This window comes from Geotrypetes seraphini, chromosome 8 (assembly GCF_902459505.1).
Source record: "Geotrypetes seraphini chromosome 8, aGeoSer1.1, whole genome shotgun sequence".
Lineage (NCBI taxonomy): Eukaryota > Metazoa > Chordata > Amphibia > Gymnophiona > Dermophiidae > Geotrypetes > Geotrypetes seraphini.
The window spans coordinates 31,854,656-31,870,037 of NC_047091.1; the positions used below are offsets into that span (position 1 = coordinate 31,854,656).

At 45.7% G+C, this 15,382-nt stretch overlaps 1 protein-coding gene across 3 annotated transcripts in view; it reads right to left on the reverse strand.

Moving 5' to 3' along the window:
- The window catches only part of FHL3 (four and a half LIM domains 3), a 51,324-nt gene extending 39,797 nt beyond the window's left edge, over positions 1–11,527 (reverse strand). For 2 of the 3 annotated variants that reach the window (XM_033956139.1, XM_033956136.1), the window contains exon 1: positions 11,309–11,436. The gene's annotated coding sequence lies outside the window, so the exon portion shown is untranslated. Of the gene's footprint in view, positions 1–11,308 lie in introns of all 3 variants that reach the window. The other variant, XM_033956138.1, reaches the window with a different exon arrangement.
- Between the last annotated feature and the right edge of the window lie 3,855 nt (positions 11,528–15,382).

The window sequence follows — 15,382 nt, forward strand, 5'->3', positions numbered from 1 at the left end:
AATAATTTCTACATAATATGTTATAATATATTATACAATATGTATTGTATGAATGAGAAGTAATAGAAGGGTGGGGGGAGGGAGAGGGGATAAAAAAATATATTTAGAACATAATGTATTAGATATAAAAGTGTTATTGTATATTCATCAATTATATTTTAATATGTTGTACACTTTCTGTAAAATTTTGAAAATAAAAAATAATATATAAAAAAAAAAGCATAGTGACCGCGGCTACGGCTGCAAGTCTCCCCTCCCCCCAGCGATCACGGCAGGAGGGCACCCAACCCCTCCTGTAGACCCCCCCAACGGCCCTCCCGACAATCGCAGCAGAAGGGTACCCAACCCCTCCTGCCGGTCCTCCCAATGGCCTCCCCTAAGATCGCCGGCAGGAGGGTACCCAACCCCTCCTGCTGGACCCCCCCCCCAACGAACCCTCCCACCCCGGAACCCCCTTAGTCTTACTTTCCAAGTTGGACCGGACGGCTCCTCACACGTATGGCCAGCAGGCTTGCCTCCGTCCAAATGAGGCGGGCCCGCCCCTACCCTGCCCAACCCACAGGATCCTAGGGCCTGATTGGTCTAGGCACCTAAAGCCACTCCCGCTATAGGAGGGGCCTTAGGTGCTTGGGCCAATCAGGCCCTAGGATCCTGTGGGTTAGGCAGGGGAGGGGAGGGGCGGGCCCGCCTCATTTGGACGGAGGCAGGCCTGCTGGCCAGACGAGCGAGGAGCTGTCCGGTCCAACTTGGAAAGTAAGACTAAGGGGGTTCCGGGGTGGGAGGGTTCATTGGGGGGGGGTCCAGCAGGAGGGGTTGGGTACCCTCCTGCCGGCGATCTTAGGGGAGGCCATTGGGAGGACCGGCAGGAGGGGTTGGGTACCCTTCTGCTGCGATTGGCAGGAAGGGTTGATCTGACAAATGAGGAGCACGGTGAAACACAGGTAAATAGCGGTTCCTAGAAGGGGGTACATTGGCCCGCGGGGACAAACCTTTTCACCGTTTCCGCGGTCGGTGAATGGCCTTGTCCCCGTCGCCGCAGCGACTGCTAGTTTTCTTCCCCGTTTTCCGCGGTGACCCGCGGCTTAAATGCGGTGACCGCGGGTAAACCGCCACCGTGTCATTCTCTAATTGAGAGCAGTTGTGATGAGGAAGATCTTAAAGAACGAGAAGAGTTATATGGGACAATCATTTTTGCTATAAATTGGGGTTCGTTGAAGCTCAATGTTTTGTATACCAAAAATAAAATTTTGAAAGTAATTCGGTGAGATATGGGGAGCCAATGTGATTTAATAAGTAAAGGGGTAACATGGTCAAATTTTTTTGCATTGTGAATTAATTTAACTGATGTGTTTTGGATGATTTGGAGTCGTCTCTTTTCTTTCTGGGTTATGTTGATTAGAAGAGAATTGCAATAATCTAATTTAGAGATAATAAGAGAATGAACTAATATATTGAGTGATTTAGAATCTAAAAAGGTAGAAATTGAACGTAGGAGCCGTAATCTGTAAAAGCATGATTTAACTATTTCGCTAATATGATTATGAAATGAAAGATCTACACTTGTCCACTTTGTAGGACAGGGGGACGCTCAGAATGAGTGATAGTACTAGCCTGAAGCAACTCCACTGAAGAAGTAAAGGGCGCTCTCAGTGTGAACCATCAGCAATGGGAGCAAAAGCTCCGATGCTTCACTTCCGGGCTGAGGCGGGAAGCCTCCACCACCACACCATCATTGAGCCCCCTATGTGTATGTAATAATGAAAACACCTACAATAAGGCCCTAAATAAATAATATAATCCAAACAAACCCGTGAGCAATTTAAACTCAAACGGTGGAGATACAAACTGAGCGACCCCCACACAAACCCTGCCAGCCGAAACCCGCCAAGCTAACTACAAAGCAATATCAAGTCCTAATTAAACTAAATCAAAATTATACTTATCAAACCAAACTGCCACAATGAAAGCGCCAGGAGCCGAAGTTCAACCAAGCTGGTTTCGGGGAGGAGCCCTTCTTCAGGAACCAAGCCCCCGACCACAAACCAAAAAACAAAAAATGAAAAAAACGCCGAAAACGAAGCGGGACGGCTGGAGGGAGGGGTGACCGGGCGGGAGAGCACCCGCGCTTAAAAGGCGGACCAGGAATTTTTCTCTTTTCAGTTTTGGGGCTTTTTTCTTTGTCCCGCCCCTGTATGAGTGATTTAGGACGCGTAGTGCGTCCTGTATGATTGGTTGGGTTGTGTGTGACGTAATTCCTGGTCCGCCTTTTAAGCGCGGGTGCTCTCCCGCCCGGTCACCCCTCCCTCCAGCCGTCCCGCTTCGTTTTCGGCGTTTTTTTCATTTTTTGTTTTTTGGTTTGTGGTCGGGGGCTTGGTTCCTGAAGAAGGGCTCCTCCCCGAAACCAGCTTGGTTGAACTTCGGCTCCTGGCGCTTTCATTGTGGCAGTTTGGTTTGATAAGTATAATTTTGATTTAGTTTAATTAGGACTTGATATTGCTTTGTAGTTAGCTTGGCGGGTTTCGGCTGGCAGGGTTTGTGTGGGGGTCGCTCAGTTTGTATCTCCACCGTTTGAGTTTAAATTGCTCACGGGTTTGTTTGGATTATATTATTTATTTAGGGCCTTATTGTAGGTGTTTTCATTATTACATACACATAGGGGGCTCAATGATGGTGTGGTGGTGGAGGCTTCCCGCCTCAGCCCGGAAGTGAAGCATCGGAGCTTTTGCTCCCATTGCTGATGGTTCACACTGAGAGCGCCCTTTACTTCTTCAGTGGAGTTGCTTCAGGCTAGTACTATCACTCATTCTGAGCGTCCCCCATCCAAACCCTGTTGTGACTGGTTGTGCCTCTTTGTTGTTACTATTATAGGATTTTTGGCATATTTATTGAGTGTATTGTTGTGTGCACTTTGTAGGACAAGCAGCTTCCATCTCCTGATCCAAATGCAGAGGAACTGTAGCTCCATGTCTTGGGGCTGCTCAAGTTTTTGATAGAGGGTAGTCTATCCCAGCCATGTTACAGATATGTCCTTTCAGGAAGGATGTGCTTATTTTTTTACAGATGCCTCTACACAGCTTAAAACAGTGACTGAGTTCAAAGAACCGTGAGATGAACACAGAGGATCTAGAATCAGAAAATAATAGTAAATATTGAACTAAGGCCAGTACTGGGCAGACTTGCACGGTCTGTGTCTGTATATGGCCGTTTGGGGGAGGATGGGCTGGAGAGGGCTTCAATGGCTGGGAGGATGTAGATGGGCTGGAGTAGGTTTTGACTGAGATTTCGGCAGTTGGAACCCAAGCACAGTACCAGGTAGAGCTTTGGATTCTTGCCCAGAAATAGCTAAGAAGAAAAAATAGAAATTGAATCAGGTTGGGCAGACTGGATGGACCATTCGGGTCTTTATCTGCCGTCATCTACTATGTTACAGCAAAACCAGACCTGAAGGTGGTACCACTCTCGTCACCTGTGGATCCACTGGGCAGCAGTAGTGCTCTACCACACACCCATACAGATAGACACTTACTGGCGTGCAGACTGTAATGGCCAGATGCATCCTGTGTATAGCAATCCATGCCACTGAGAACAGCGAACAGAGTGTCATACCGAGAGGACAAAAAGGAAACAGGAAAGTGGCCTCAAAAAGTTTTTACCCATGAAAAAAAATAAAATAAAAATTACACATTCCCCCAAATCCCATGCTAATTTTCACAGCCCTGTGACTGGAAAAGGTTAATGTGCAGGAAACACTTGTCTCCGCTATACAACATAAAAGGCGAACCACTTAAAGACTGGACCCACCTTGGACGCTTCTGTCCCTTCCCCCATTTTAAGCATAGTGGACCTCATCTAGAAAAGAGAGCGAGGATATTGTTGAGGATGAAACCATCGGATGCTCAGGCCATGCTATCAGCTGTACACGGAGCGCAGTTTAGCCAGCGGCCTAAAATGTTTTATTCTGAAGATTTGTTTTGAGTTCTGGGACCTGGATACAAAAGCTTGGCACATTGTTCCCTCAATTAACTTAAGGCTGGAGAATGTTCTCCTCATGTCCAAGCGATGTATTTCGACACCACAGTGATCTGAGTAAGCCTTCACTTCCTCTGGGAACGCAATGCCACGGGAGGAAAACAGGGTGTTGGAGATTGCGTCTGTGTAGCTTCAACATTCTGGGAAGCCTGGGAAGAAAGTCGGGGTTTTTTGGGGGGGGTTTTGCACAAAGCTCTCATAAAAAAGCAGGATCTGAAACGTCTTCCTTCCAAATGGAAGTCTGCCTGGGATAACCTAATCTCATGGCATCTATTTAGACGAGTTAACGAATGACTACGCTATTTTCCAGCGCAAAGACTCTAGGAGTTTCAGTTCATTAAAGTAAAAAAAAAATTAGACATAACACTCCAGCTTAAGTCTCTCTTCACCCCGTCTAGCCACGCACGACATCATTCTTGCAGATTACCCTAAACAAGATTGAGTAACGTTTGAAATAGTTACTGTATTTTTTTTTTTTAATTCATTTTGTTATTGTTATAAAGGGAAGGCAAAAACTTTCACATCTGGAAAGCAGATTTCTGGGAAGAGCGAATCTCCACCTTCTTCCACCCAAGCAGCTGTTTGTTAAAGACTGCATCGCGGACAGCCCGACTGTCGACATGTTGAAGCAGGAAGAGTTTCCGACTCCACTCCAAATGAAAGAGCAAAAATTATATAGTGAACAAGTACGTTGGACCTCTAAAGGCAAGGAAGGGTTGGTAGACGGCATGGAAGGGCAGACTGGATAGGCCAAATGGTCCTCATCTGCCTTTCATTTTTCTTCAAAGCTAGGTCAGGTATCCTGTTCTTTAAAACCCACAGGTACCACCCTTCGGGTTTCAAAACAGAACAAGGCATACTTTGAGCAAACTTGGCTGGTCCTTTGCACTATCGATAATCTTTGGGTCTTATTCCTAACTCTCTTTTTGTTTGCTTTTTATCGATGTGGCTCTCAAACCATGGCGATTCTATAGCTCTCTGTCAGGGGTACGGGAACAAGTCCTGGCTTTAGTCCAGACATGGGCAAACTACGACCCGCGAGCCATATCCGGCCCGTTTAGTTTTTTAATCCGTGAGCCCTACATACATCCCTCCAGAGCAGCAGCACTCTAAACAGGCTGCTTCACGGCCTTCTCTCGTTTGGGAATTCCCTCTGCTGCACCACTGATGATGTCATCAGTGACGTGGCTCATGGAAGGCCCCGAAGCAGCTTGTTTAAAGTGCTGCCGGCCCGACGCTGCTCCGGAGGGAGGTATGTAGGGCTCGTGGTTGGCGGTGTTCGGATGGGAGGGAAGGATGGAGGGTCAGCGGGGGTTTGGCTGCGCAGAAGGGGCGGGTGCTCAAGGATTCTGTTGCACAAGGGATAGGAGGGAGGGAAGGATAGAAAGATGCTCTTGGTCCGGCCCCTCTGTCAAATTTAAGAACCCATTGTGGCCCACGAGTCAAAACGTTTGCCCACCCCCTGCTTTAGTCCCATTACATCTGTGGGCTTACACTTCCCAATTGTTTCAAGAATAGTAGGCCACGAAATCTAGAGATTCAGTGGGGCATAACCCCAAATTATCTCAGCTTGCCCTGGCTTACTTGGAGCTATCTGGTGATCCTCAGTTCACTAGGGATTCCCACAAGGCAGCTCCTGACAGTGAGAAGCAGTGCTGAAAGCAATAAACATCTCCAGGTTTTACTGTATTTTATCTTGACCCAGACCGGTTTAGTCAAAAGACCGAAAGCGTGCTCTGTATGGAGAAATTCAGAAACCACCGAAAAACTTTTGTCTCTCCAGCTTTGTGCTGTAGATCCAGCTACATGATCTCACAGCCTCGATGTCATGGTTCTTATCTTCCATCAAAGCACAAACATGACCCTGCAATATTTCACTCTGCTCCACTGCATCTTGGCTTTCTTTGGCTTCAAAGCCACGTAATCATTCATGAGAAAAGACATTGAGGAACGTCGGGCTTGCTAATCAAAGGAAACATATTTTCAAGCTCTCTTCAGAAGCAAAACAACCCTTGTGCTTTCTCTTGCTTCACCGTTTTTCCTTCTGGAGGCAGGCAGTGTGCTACAGATGACTTCAGCAGTCATGGCACTGCTCGGATACCAAGTATTTCAGTCCTCAGAATAGGGCTTTCCTGCCACCCTGAGTGGAACCTTCAGATGTCTTAAAAAAAATCAACTGTGACTCACAAGACAGATTTTCCTGCATTGCAACTACTGTCTCCTGAAAGCATCAGGTCAGGCAAGTTCCCAGGTCCATTTTTGGAGATCAAGTTTTGCAAAAATGCATGACCTGGGTAGCTGCAGGTTTGGAATACCCTTTGAGGATTCTGGGCTCTTTTACTTTCTGTAGTATGAAATATTTATAATCTCCCATTCACTAGCAACTTCAAACATACTATTTTTTTAAATTTGAGGCCTTTTTTCTAACCTCCAACCCCCCCCCCCAAAAAAAAGGGCATTTAAGGGCTTCTGAGCAGTTCAGACGTGGCAAATTAAGGTAAAATAAAAGCTAGATTGAGGAATATTGACAGACTTTCATTGTGTTATTCCTAGTTTCCAGGTTTTCCTTTCAACACATATTTTGTGCCTGACGAGCTCTTCGTCCATCCTTTGCTCTGATGAAGCAGCTGTGACAGCTCCATCTCTTCTCTGTCTGAAAAACATGTCTGGTGCCATATGTTGTCAGACACAGCTGCTCGCCTTTACACAAACACGGGACAAATAAACAGACCCCCCCTCCCCCCTGAAAATGGGCGGTCAAACCTAAGATCCAAATATATATATACATCTAGGAATTAAAATTTCAGCTGCAGACCCTAAGACAGGACAAAGCTGTACAAACAAGCCACTATTTTGCCAGGGACAGGAAGCAGCGCTGATCGGATTGTGGATTCTTCTTCCTCACAAATGTGCAACCTTCCTCTCTCTCTTCCATTGAAAAGCTGCAAAACTATTTCCACCAGGTTGGGGAGGGAATCAGACCAGACAAAGTAACTAAAATACCTCTTGACTAAAAGCATGTTTGCACAAAGCAATGGACCTTAAGGTGAAACGATCCCGAAGTCAATGATGCACCACAGTTAACAGCCCAATGCTGGAAACAAATTCCATTTTCACTACAGATTCAATGCACATTTTTGACCTGGATGTATTCACTTAACCTCTATCAGAATTAAACTCTGATAACAAACTCTGAGAGGGAGGAGCCAAGTAACCATGACACATCTTGTAAAAAACATAGGAAAACAGCCATATGGGACTTGCGTCCTATTTACCTTTCTCAGTATCTTCAGAAACTGATCTTACCGCTTATAACAGGGGTGTCAAAGTCCCTCTTTGAGGGCTGCAATCCAGTCGGGGTTTCAGGATTTCCCTAATGAATATTCATGAGCTCTATTAGCATACAATGAAAGCAGTGCATGCAAATAGATTTCATGCATATTCATTGGGGAAATCCTGAAAACCCGACTGGATTCCGGCCCTCGATGACCGGAGTTGCCCATGTCTGTTCTAGAATTAAACCAGGGGTGTAAGTCCCTCCTTGAGTGCCGCAATCCAGTTGGGTTTTCAGGATTTCCCCAATGAACATGCATGAGATTTGCATGCACTGCTTTCATTGTATGCTAATAGATCTCAAGCATATTCATTGGGGAAATCCTGAAAACCCGACTGGACTGTGGCCCTCGAGGAGGGACTTTGACACCCCTGTCTTAGATAGTACATTTGGGGCTTGAACCAGCTTCATCTTTTTATTTGCACACAGTTTTACATTCCTCCGTGGACCTCGTACTTTCAGAATGAATGCAAACTCACTGAACCGGATTCGTGACCGCTGTGACTCAAGCAGCCTAGAAGGAACGTTTTTTTTTTCTATTGCTGGCCTACACGAGGGTGCTGAGGCTGTGGATCCAACCACTGCATCGGGGGCAGCGCGGAGCATTCAGCGCGGCTCCCTGCACTAATAACCTTTATCGCGGTTTAGTAAAAGGAGGGGGGGTTAAAAGTAGATAGAATACAATTGCTAATCAATGCGATGAACGTGCTTGCGTTTTTTCATTCAGAGAATAGTTAAGCTCTGGAACGCGTTGCCAGAGGACGTGGTAAGAGCGGATAGCGCAGCTGGTTTTAAGAAAGGTTTGGACAAATTCCTGGAGGAAAAGTCCATAGTCTGTTATTAAGAAAGACATGGGGGAAGCCACTGGATCGGTACCATGGAATGTTGCTACTCTTTGGGATTCTAGAACATGGGTGGGCAACTCCGGTCCTCAAGGGCTGGAATCCAGTCGGGTTTTCAGGCATTGAAAGCAGTGTATGCAAGTAGATCTCAAGCATATTCATTGGGGAAATCCTGAAAACCCGACTGGATTACGGCCCTCGAGGACCGGAGTTGCCCACCTCTGTTCTAGAATCTTGCTATTCTTTGAGATTCTGTGTGGAATGTTGCTACTCCTTGGGTTTTGGCCAGGTATTAGTGACCTGGACTGGCCACTGTGAGAACGGGCTACTGGGCTTGAAGGACCATTGGTCTGACCCAGTAAGGACATTATGTTCTTAAGTTCTAAGCAAATACGCATTTCATCATCCACCAGCTGCAGTCGTTCTCTTTTTTTTTTTCAATTTAGTTTCTGTCAGAGCTGAAAATCCAAATTCGCAAAAATGATGAGGTCCATTCCAAATGGCAACAAAGCCTTGATTGCTTTGTTGCTCAAGTTAGGATAACTACTGAATAAAACAATAAAAGTAAAATCACTTGCCTTTAGTTTTCAAGAACCAACCATGTCAGAGAACGAGGCTTGTCTGGGCGGTTGTATCCCTACGCACACAGACGCTCATAGCATTGACAGATTCTTGCGTTTGCGACGCACATGCAATCTATTCTCGTGCGTACTTATGAAGGAAATGTTTGAAAGCAAAGTAAAATTCTGGAATCTCTCGTGGCACACCCGGAATCTCTTTGGGGCACATTCTGAAATATTTATGCAGATCAAAACTATAGGAATTCTTTAGGAGCCAAGACAGAACTAAATAGCGACGGTGCTAGGTACACAAAGCCCACTTTGTGGTATAGTTATACTGTCAAAATTAATATGTTTAGGCATGTCAGAAACAATGCACAAGGGAAATGGAAGCATTCGATTCGGTATTTTTTTCCAGCGCCCTCTGCTGGCAGACCTCATCTCCGAGGAGAAGCCTGAACCCCATCAACACTCAAACTCCTAATTCCAGCTTCTCTCCCCCCCCCAAAAAAAAAGACTTTCCTAAATGCACTGATCAGTATTTGGATATCTATCAAAATCTATATCTTAAACAAAATGAAAACAATGAAGCGAGCGCATTTTAAAAGTGCTTTGTTGATGCAATGTACATTTTAAGTCTGTCACGTCTACCCACTGCAAAACACCGTAGATCTATTTCCTCGCAATAAAATGTGAATTATCACCAAGGTCCACAAATAAGAGCACACCTTTCTCCTTTACACATTAACCCGACTGCTGGCTCTTTAATGGATAACTGAAGGTTGCCAGTATCCCATATTTAAACTGGGTTTTAAAAAATCTAATTTGTCAAAAGTCCAAAATGTATATTAAAAAAAAAAAAAAAAAGCTGTCTGCCACTATCTTAAAGCAGGGGTGTCCAACCTGTGGCCCGAGGGCCGCCTGCGGCCCAATGAAGTATTTTGTGCATCCCCGGTCGAGGGCGATGCAGTGTTTTCCTCTGCTGTCCCTGGGTCTTTACCGTCTTGCCAGCTCCCTCCTCTGTCTTGCTGCAGCGTTTGCGGGGCCCCAGAAACATTTTTTTCGGCCAGTGCGGCCCAGGGAAGCCAAAAGGTTGGACACCTCTGATCTAAAGAGAGGTTAAATATGATTATTTGCTTATAAACAAGGCAGAAAGCAAAATCCATGACTATGTCATCCAGCGACATCCAGATTGATCTTACTGTAAACGACCTTAACCTCGTTAGCTTTTCTTAGTTTAATGCAACTTGCGGACCTTAAAACCCCCCAACATTCTTTTCCAATAAATTATCCTGGTTTGTCTGGCCACACAGAATAGCCAGTTTTGAAAAGCAAAGCTTCTTTTGTTAGGCTCTCTTATGCATGGATGTCCCTCGCCATTAAGGGCTAATGAACGAAAAGTATGTTTAAGACTGGGCCATGAATGTAATTTTAATGGCATGCAAATGAAGGAGATACATATACCATGGAAGAGTGTTGCAAAAAACCTAATTACATCTCTAACCCGCCCCGATGAAGAAAGACTTGCAGATGAAATTTTTTTTGCTGCTGGGCCGTTAAGTAGATAAAGCATTCAATCTTTTCTGGTATCATTTTCCAAGTTTATTATTTGCTAAACCGCTTATCATACTTCTAAGCGAGGTACATTTGATAAATAAAAAAGCAAAGGGGGTATTACATTAAAAAAAATAACCAAACAGACATACTGGGGCAAAAGGGATCATAAAAGTCCCTCCTCGAGGGCCGCAATCCAGTCAGGTTTTCAGGATTTCCCCAATGAATATGCATTGAAAGCAGTGCATGCAAACAGATCTCATGCATATTCATTGGGGAAATCCTGAAAACCTGACTAGATTGCAGCCCTTGAGGAGGGACTTTGACACCCCTGTCTTAACTGTATAAACTTGGGATCTCAAAGTCCCTCCTTGAGGGCCACAATCCAGTCGGGTTTTCAGGATTTCCGCAATGAATATGCATGAGATCTATGTGCATGCACTGCTTTCAATGCATATTCATTGGGAAAATCCTGAAAACCCGACTGGATTGCGGCCCTCAAGGAGGGACTTTGAGACCCATCAAATGATAGGACAGTAACAATAAGGGGTTAATAGGTTAGGAAAGGGGGATCTCATCTGTGTGGACGTGGATAGGAATTGATGAACTGGCAAAGCTCCTTGAGATGAGATACACGCGTTGCTACACGTAGAACTCACAACATTTAAGAGCACAGCAGGGGCTTTAGCTGCTGCTAACAGAGCTCAGGGCGCGCTAACTTTCGCGTTCCAAGCGTTTTTAACGCACCTTTGCTCTTGATCGGAGCTATAACGATGCAACTCAAAAACACCTTTGCATTAACCCTTTCGGACAAAAGGGAAATACCGGCTCCTGCAGATCTTTTCGGACCGTGCAACAGAGAGAAAAGCATGCATGCCAGGCTCGATCTTTGGAGCGGTGCCATCGCGAGCTTAACCCCTCCCTTAACCTCTACTGCCCCTAGGAAGCCCATCTGCTCATTTAACCGATCTCCGTCTTTCCCCGCTTACCTGGACTCTTCCTCCTCGCTCAGCGGGTCCCCCCCGGCCGTACAGTCCTGCTCTCTCCCCGCCCCCCCAACACCCCCTCGGTTCCGCCCGTTGTCTGCACCCGCGGCTCACCGTAGACAGCAGCAGACACAAATGTGCAGCGACCCGGGCAGAGCGCGAGGCAGTCACAAAGCCCCGCCCGCCGCGTTTGCATAAGCCCCGCCCCTCCGGGAGGTGGGCGTGGTCAATGCTGGGGAGACCCGCGCTACGGCGCAGGCGCAACGGGCAGGTCTGGAGCCCCGGTGGCGTCCCGTTGCGTTCTTGCAGCCCTGGAGCAGCTCCTTTCGCGGTTTTTGTGCAAAAATTCCGTTATTTATCATTTTATTTCACGCCCTTTTTAAAGAAATCCACTCAATGCATGTACTGCAGGGGTGTCAAAGTCCCACCTCGAGGGCCGCAATCCAGTCGAGTTTTCAGGATTTCTCCAATGAATATGCATTGAAAGCAGTGCATGCACATAGATCTCATGCATATTCATTGGGGAAATCCTGAAAACCCGACTGGATTGGCCCTCGAGGAAGGACTTTGACACCCCTGATGTACTGCAAGTATATCCTAGAGACCTAGACCTAGGCCAGGGGTGTCCAATGTCGGTCCTCAAGGGCCGCAATCCAGTCGGGTTTTCAGGATTTCCCCAATGAATATGCATTGAAAGCAGTGCATGCACATAGATCTCATGCATATTCATTGGGGAAATCTTGAAAACCCGACTGGATTGGCCCTCGAGGAAGGACTTTGACACCCCTGATGTACTGCAAGTATATCCTAGAGACCTAGACCTAGGCCAGGGGTGTCCAATGTCGGTCCTCAAGGGCCGCAATCCAGTCGGGTTTTCAGGATTTCCCCAATGAATATGCATGGATCTATTAGCATACAATGAAAGCAGTGCATGCAAATAGACCTCATGTATATTCATTGGGGAAATCCTGAAAATCCGACTGGACTGCGGCCCTCGAGGACCGACATTGGACACCCCTGACCTAGGCAATAAGCCAGGGGTAGGGAACTCTGGTCCTCGAGAGCCTTATTCCAGCCAGGTTTCAAGATTTCCCCAATGAATATGCATGAGATCTATTAGCATACAATGAAAGAAGTGCATGCAAACAGATCTCATGCATATTCATTGGGGAAATCTTGAAAACCCGACTGGAATACGGCTCTCGAGGACCGGAGTTCCCTACTCCTGCAATAAGCAATTAGCAGTAAAAATATTGGAGGTCCTTTAGTAAAACTGCGGCACGTCCAGATTTACCCGGGCATGCCCTCTTTTTAAAGGCCATGTCCGGGTGTCTGGATGGCTTTCAGCACTTTGGGTTTCGAAAAGCTTCCAGCTCGGTACCGCATCTGCACTTTTGTGGATGCAATGCGATGATGTCATGTGAATGTAGACACGCGTGTGACATCATCGTGTCCCATCTCAACTCAAGCCCACTAGGGGCCACTTTTGCAAAGCCATGGTGTGATTCATGGTGCGGCAAATGCAATGAAGCCCCTAGAAACTGAATGGGCTTGAGTCGAGGCTGTCGCATTTATATTATTTATTCAATTTTCTTTACTGTTCTTCCAGGAGAGCTCAGAATGGTTTACATTAATTTATTCAGGTGGACTCACAATCTATCTAATGTACCTGGGGCAATGGGGGATTAAGTGACTTGCCCAGGGTCACAAGGAGCAGCACAGGTTTGAACCTACAACCTCAGGGTGCTGAGGCTGTAGCTTTAACCACTGCAGCACTATAGAAATCAAAATGTAGAAAAAGTAAGCTAAGTATAGGTCAATCAAGCCATTGTGACATCACTGATGAGGTTGGCTCTTACTGGTGGAATGAAGCATTATGACATCACAATACCAGCCCTCGGTATCAGAGGCTGAAACTCTTCACACTATTTGTTTATTCAGTTTTTCTATACTGTTCTCTGAGGAGAGCTCAAAACGGTTTACATGAATTTATTCAGGTACTCAAGCATTTTTCCTTCTCTGTCCCAGTGGGCTCACAATCTATCTAATGTACCTGGGGCAATGGGGGGATTAAGTGACTTACCCAGGGTCACAAGGAGCAGTGAGGGATTTGAACCCACAACCTCAGGATGTTGAGGCTATAGTTTTAACCACTGCACCACTCTAGAAATCAAAATGTATTAAATGTGAGCCAAGTATAGGATAATCAAGCCATTGTGACATCACTGATGAGGTTGGCTCTTATTGGTGGAATGAGGCATTATGATGTCACAATACCAGCTCTGTTTATCAGAGGCTGAAACTCTTCACACTATTTATTCATTTTTATATACCGTTACCCTAGGGGAGCTCAGAGCAGTTTACATGAATTTATTCAGGTACTCAAGCATTTTTCCCTGTCTGTCCCAGTGAGCTCACAATCTTTCTAATGTACCTGGGGAAATGGGGGGATTAAGTGACCTGCCCAGGGTCACAAGGAGCAGCATGGGTTTGAACCCACAACCCCAGGGTGCTGAGGTTGTAGCTTTAACTACTGCGCCACACTCTCCCCTTCATGGGAATCGCTACTGTGACAATATAAAAGGAGTTTTTAATGTACCCAAATATGAGACACACTAAAACGTACAGTGGTGCCTCACATAACAAACGCCTCGCACAACGAACGCTGCACACAACGAACTTCATGTCTTGATTCACACAACGAACTTCGTTTCACACAACGAACTTCGTTTCACACAACGAACTTTGTTTCACACAACGAACTTCGTTTCACACAACGAAGTCGCCCGAGCTGCCGATGTATTGCATCCTTCCGCGCAGGCACTGCAGGCAGTCGTTAGTCACTGCGCTTAACTGCCCTCTCTCACTGTATACAGTCGTCCTTTTAAGATAAACTCAATATTTTTTATATATCATGGCTTCTAAAAAAAGCAGGAAGGTGATTTCTGTTGAAATGAAACGGGAAATAATTAGAAGGAGTGAATGTGGGGTAAAACAGTGTGACCTCGTCAAAGAGTTTGGCCTCAGCAAGACCACCATTTTCACCATTTTGACAAATTTATCTTTTTTTATGTCATCTTAGCATATTTTATGCTGCAGAACGAATTATTTTTTTTAACATGTATTGTTATGGGAAAACGCGTTTCACATAACGAACTTTTCGCATAACAAACTTGCTCCTGGAACGAATTAAGTTCGTTGTGTGAGGCACCACTGTACCATATTTATTTTGGCATGTGCAGATGATAACTGCTTTCATTATTTTTATAAGGGGTCGTGTCAGGGGTAGAGAGTGGCCATTCCTGCACTAACTAGATAGCATATCTACATTACTGTGCCTTAAATGGAGGAGAGTGTGACAAGTGGTCGGCGCTACAGTCTCAGCATCCTCAGGATGTGGGTTCAAATCACATTCTGCTCCAAATCACTGAATCCTACTCTGCCCCAGGTACATTAGATAGAGTGTGAGCCCACTGGAACAGACAGGGAAAATAAATTAATGTAAACCATTCTGAGCTCCCCTGGGAGAACAGTATAGAAAACTGAATAAATAAATAGTGTGAAGAGTTTCAGCCTCATAACCAGAGCTGGTATTGTGACATCATAATGCCTTATTCCACCAATAAGAGCCAACCTCATCAGTGATGTCACAATGGCTGTATTGTCCTAGACTTGGATCACTTTTACTACATTTTGATTTCTAGAGTGGTGCAGTGGTTAAAGCTATAGCCTTAACACCGTGAGGTTGTGGGTTCAAATCCCACACTACTCCTTGTGATCCTGGGCATGTCACTGAATCCTACACTGTGAGACCACTAGGACAGATGGGGAAAATGCATGAAGTACCTGTATGTAAACTACTTTGAGTGTGGTTGAATAATTTCAAAAAAGGCAGTATACAAGACCCAATCCCTAAATGGTTAGAGCACAGTTAAGTGGGAATCCGTACCATCTCCTAAACCGGTAAGTGCTCACATGGAGGGCCATTTTCAATAGGACATCTAAATCCAGCTTTGGATGTTTCCCGCAAGACATCCAGAGGCAGAGAAACAGCCATTTTTGAACCGGACATCCCAA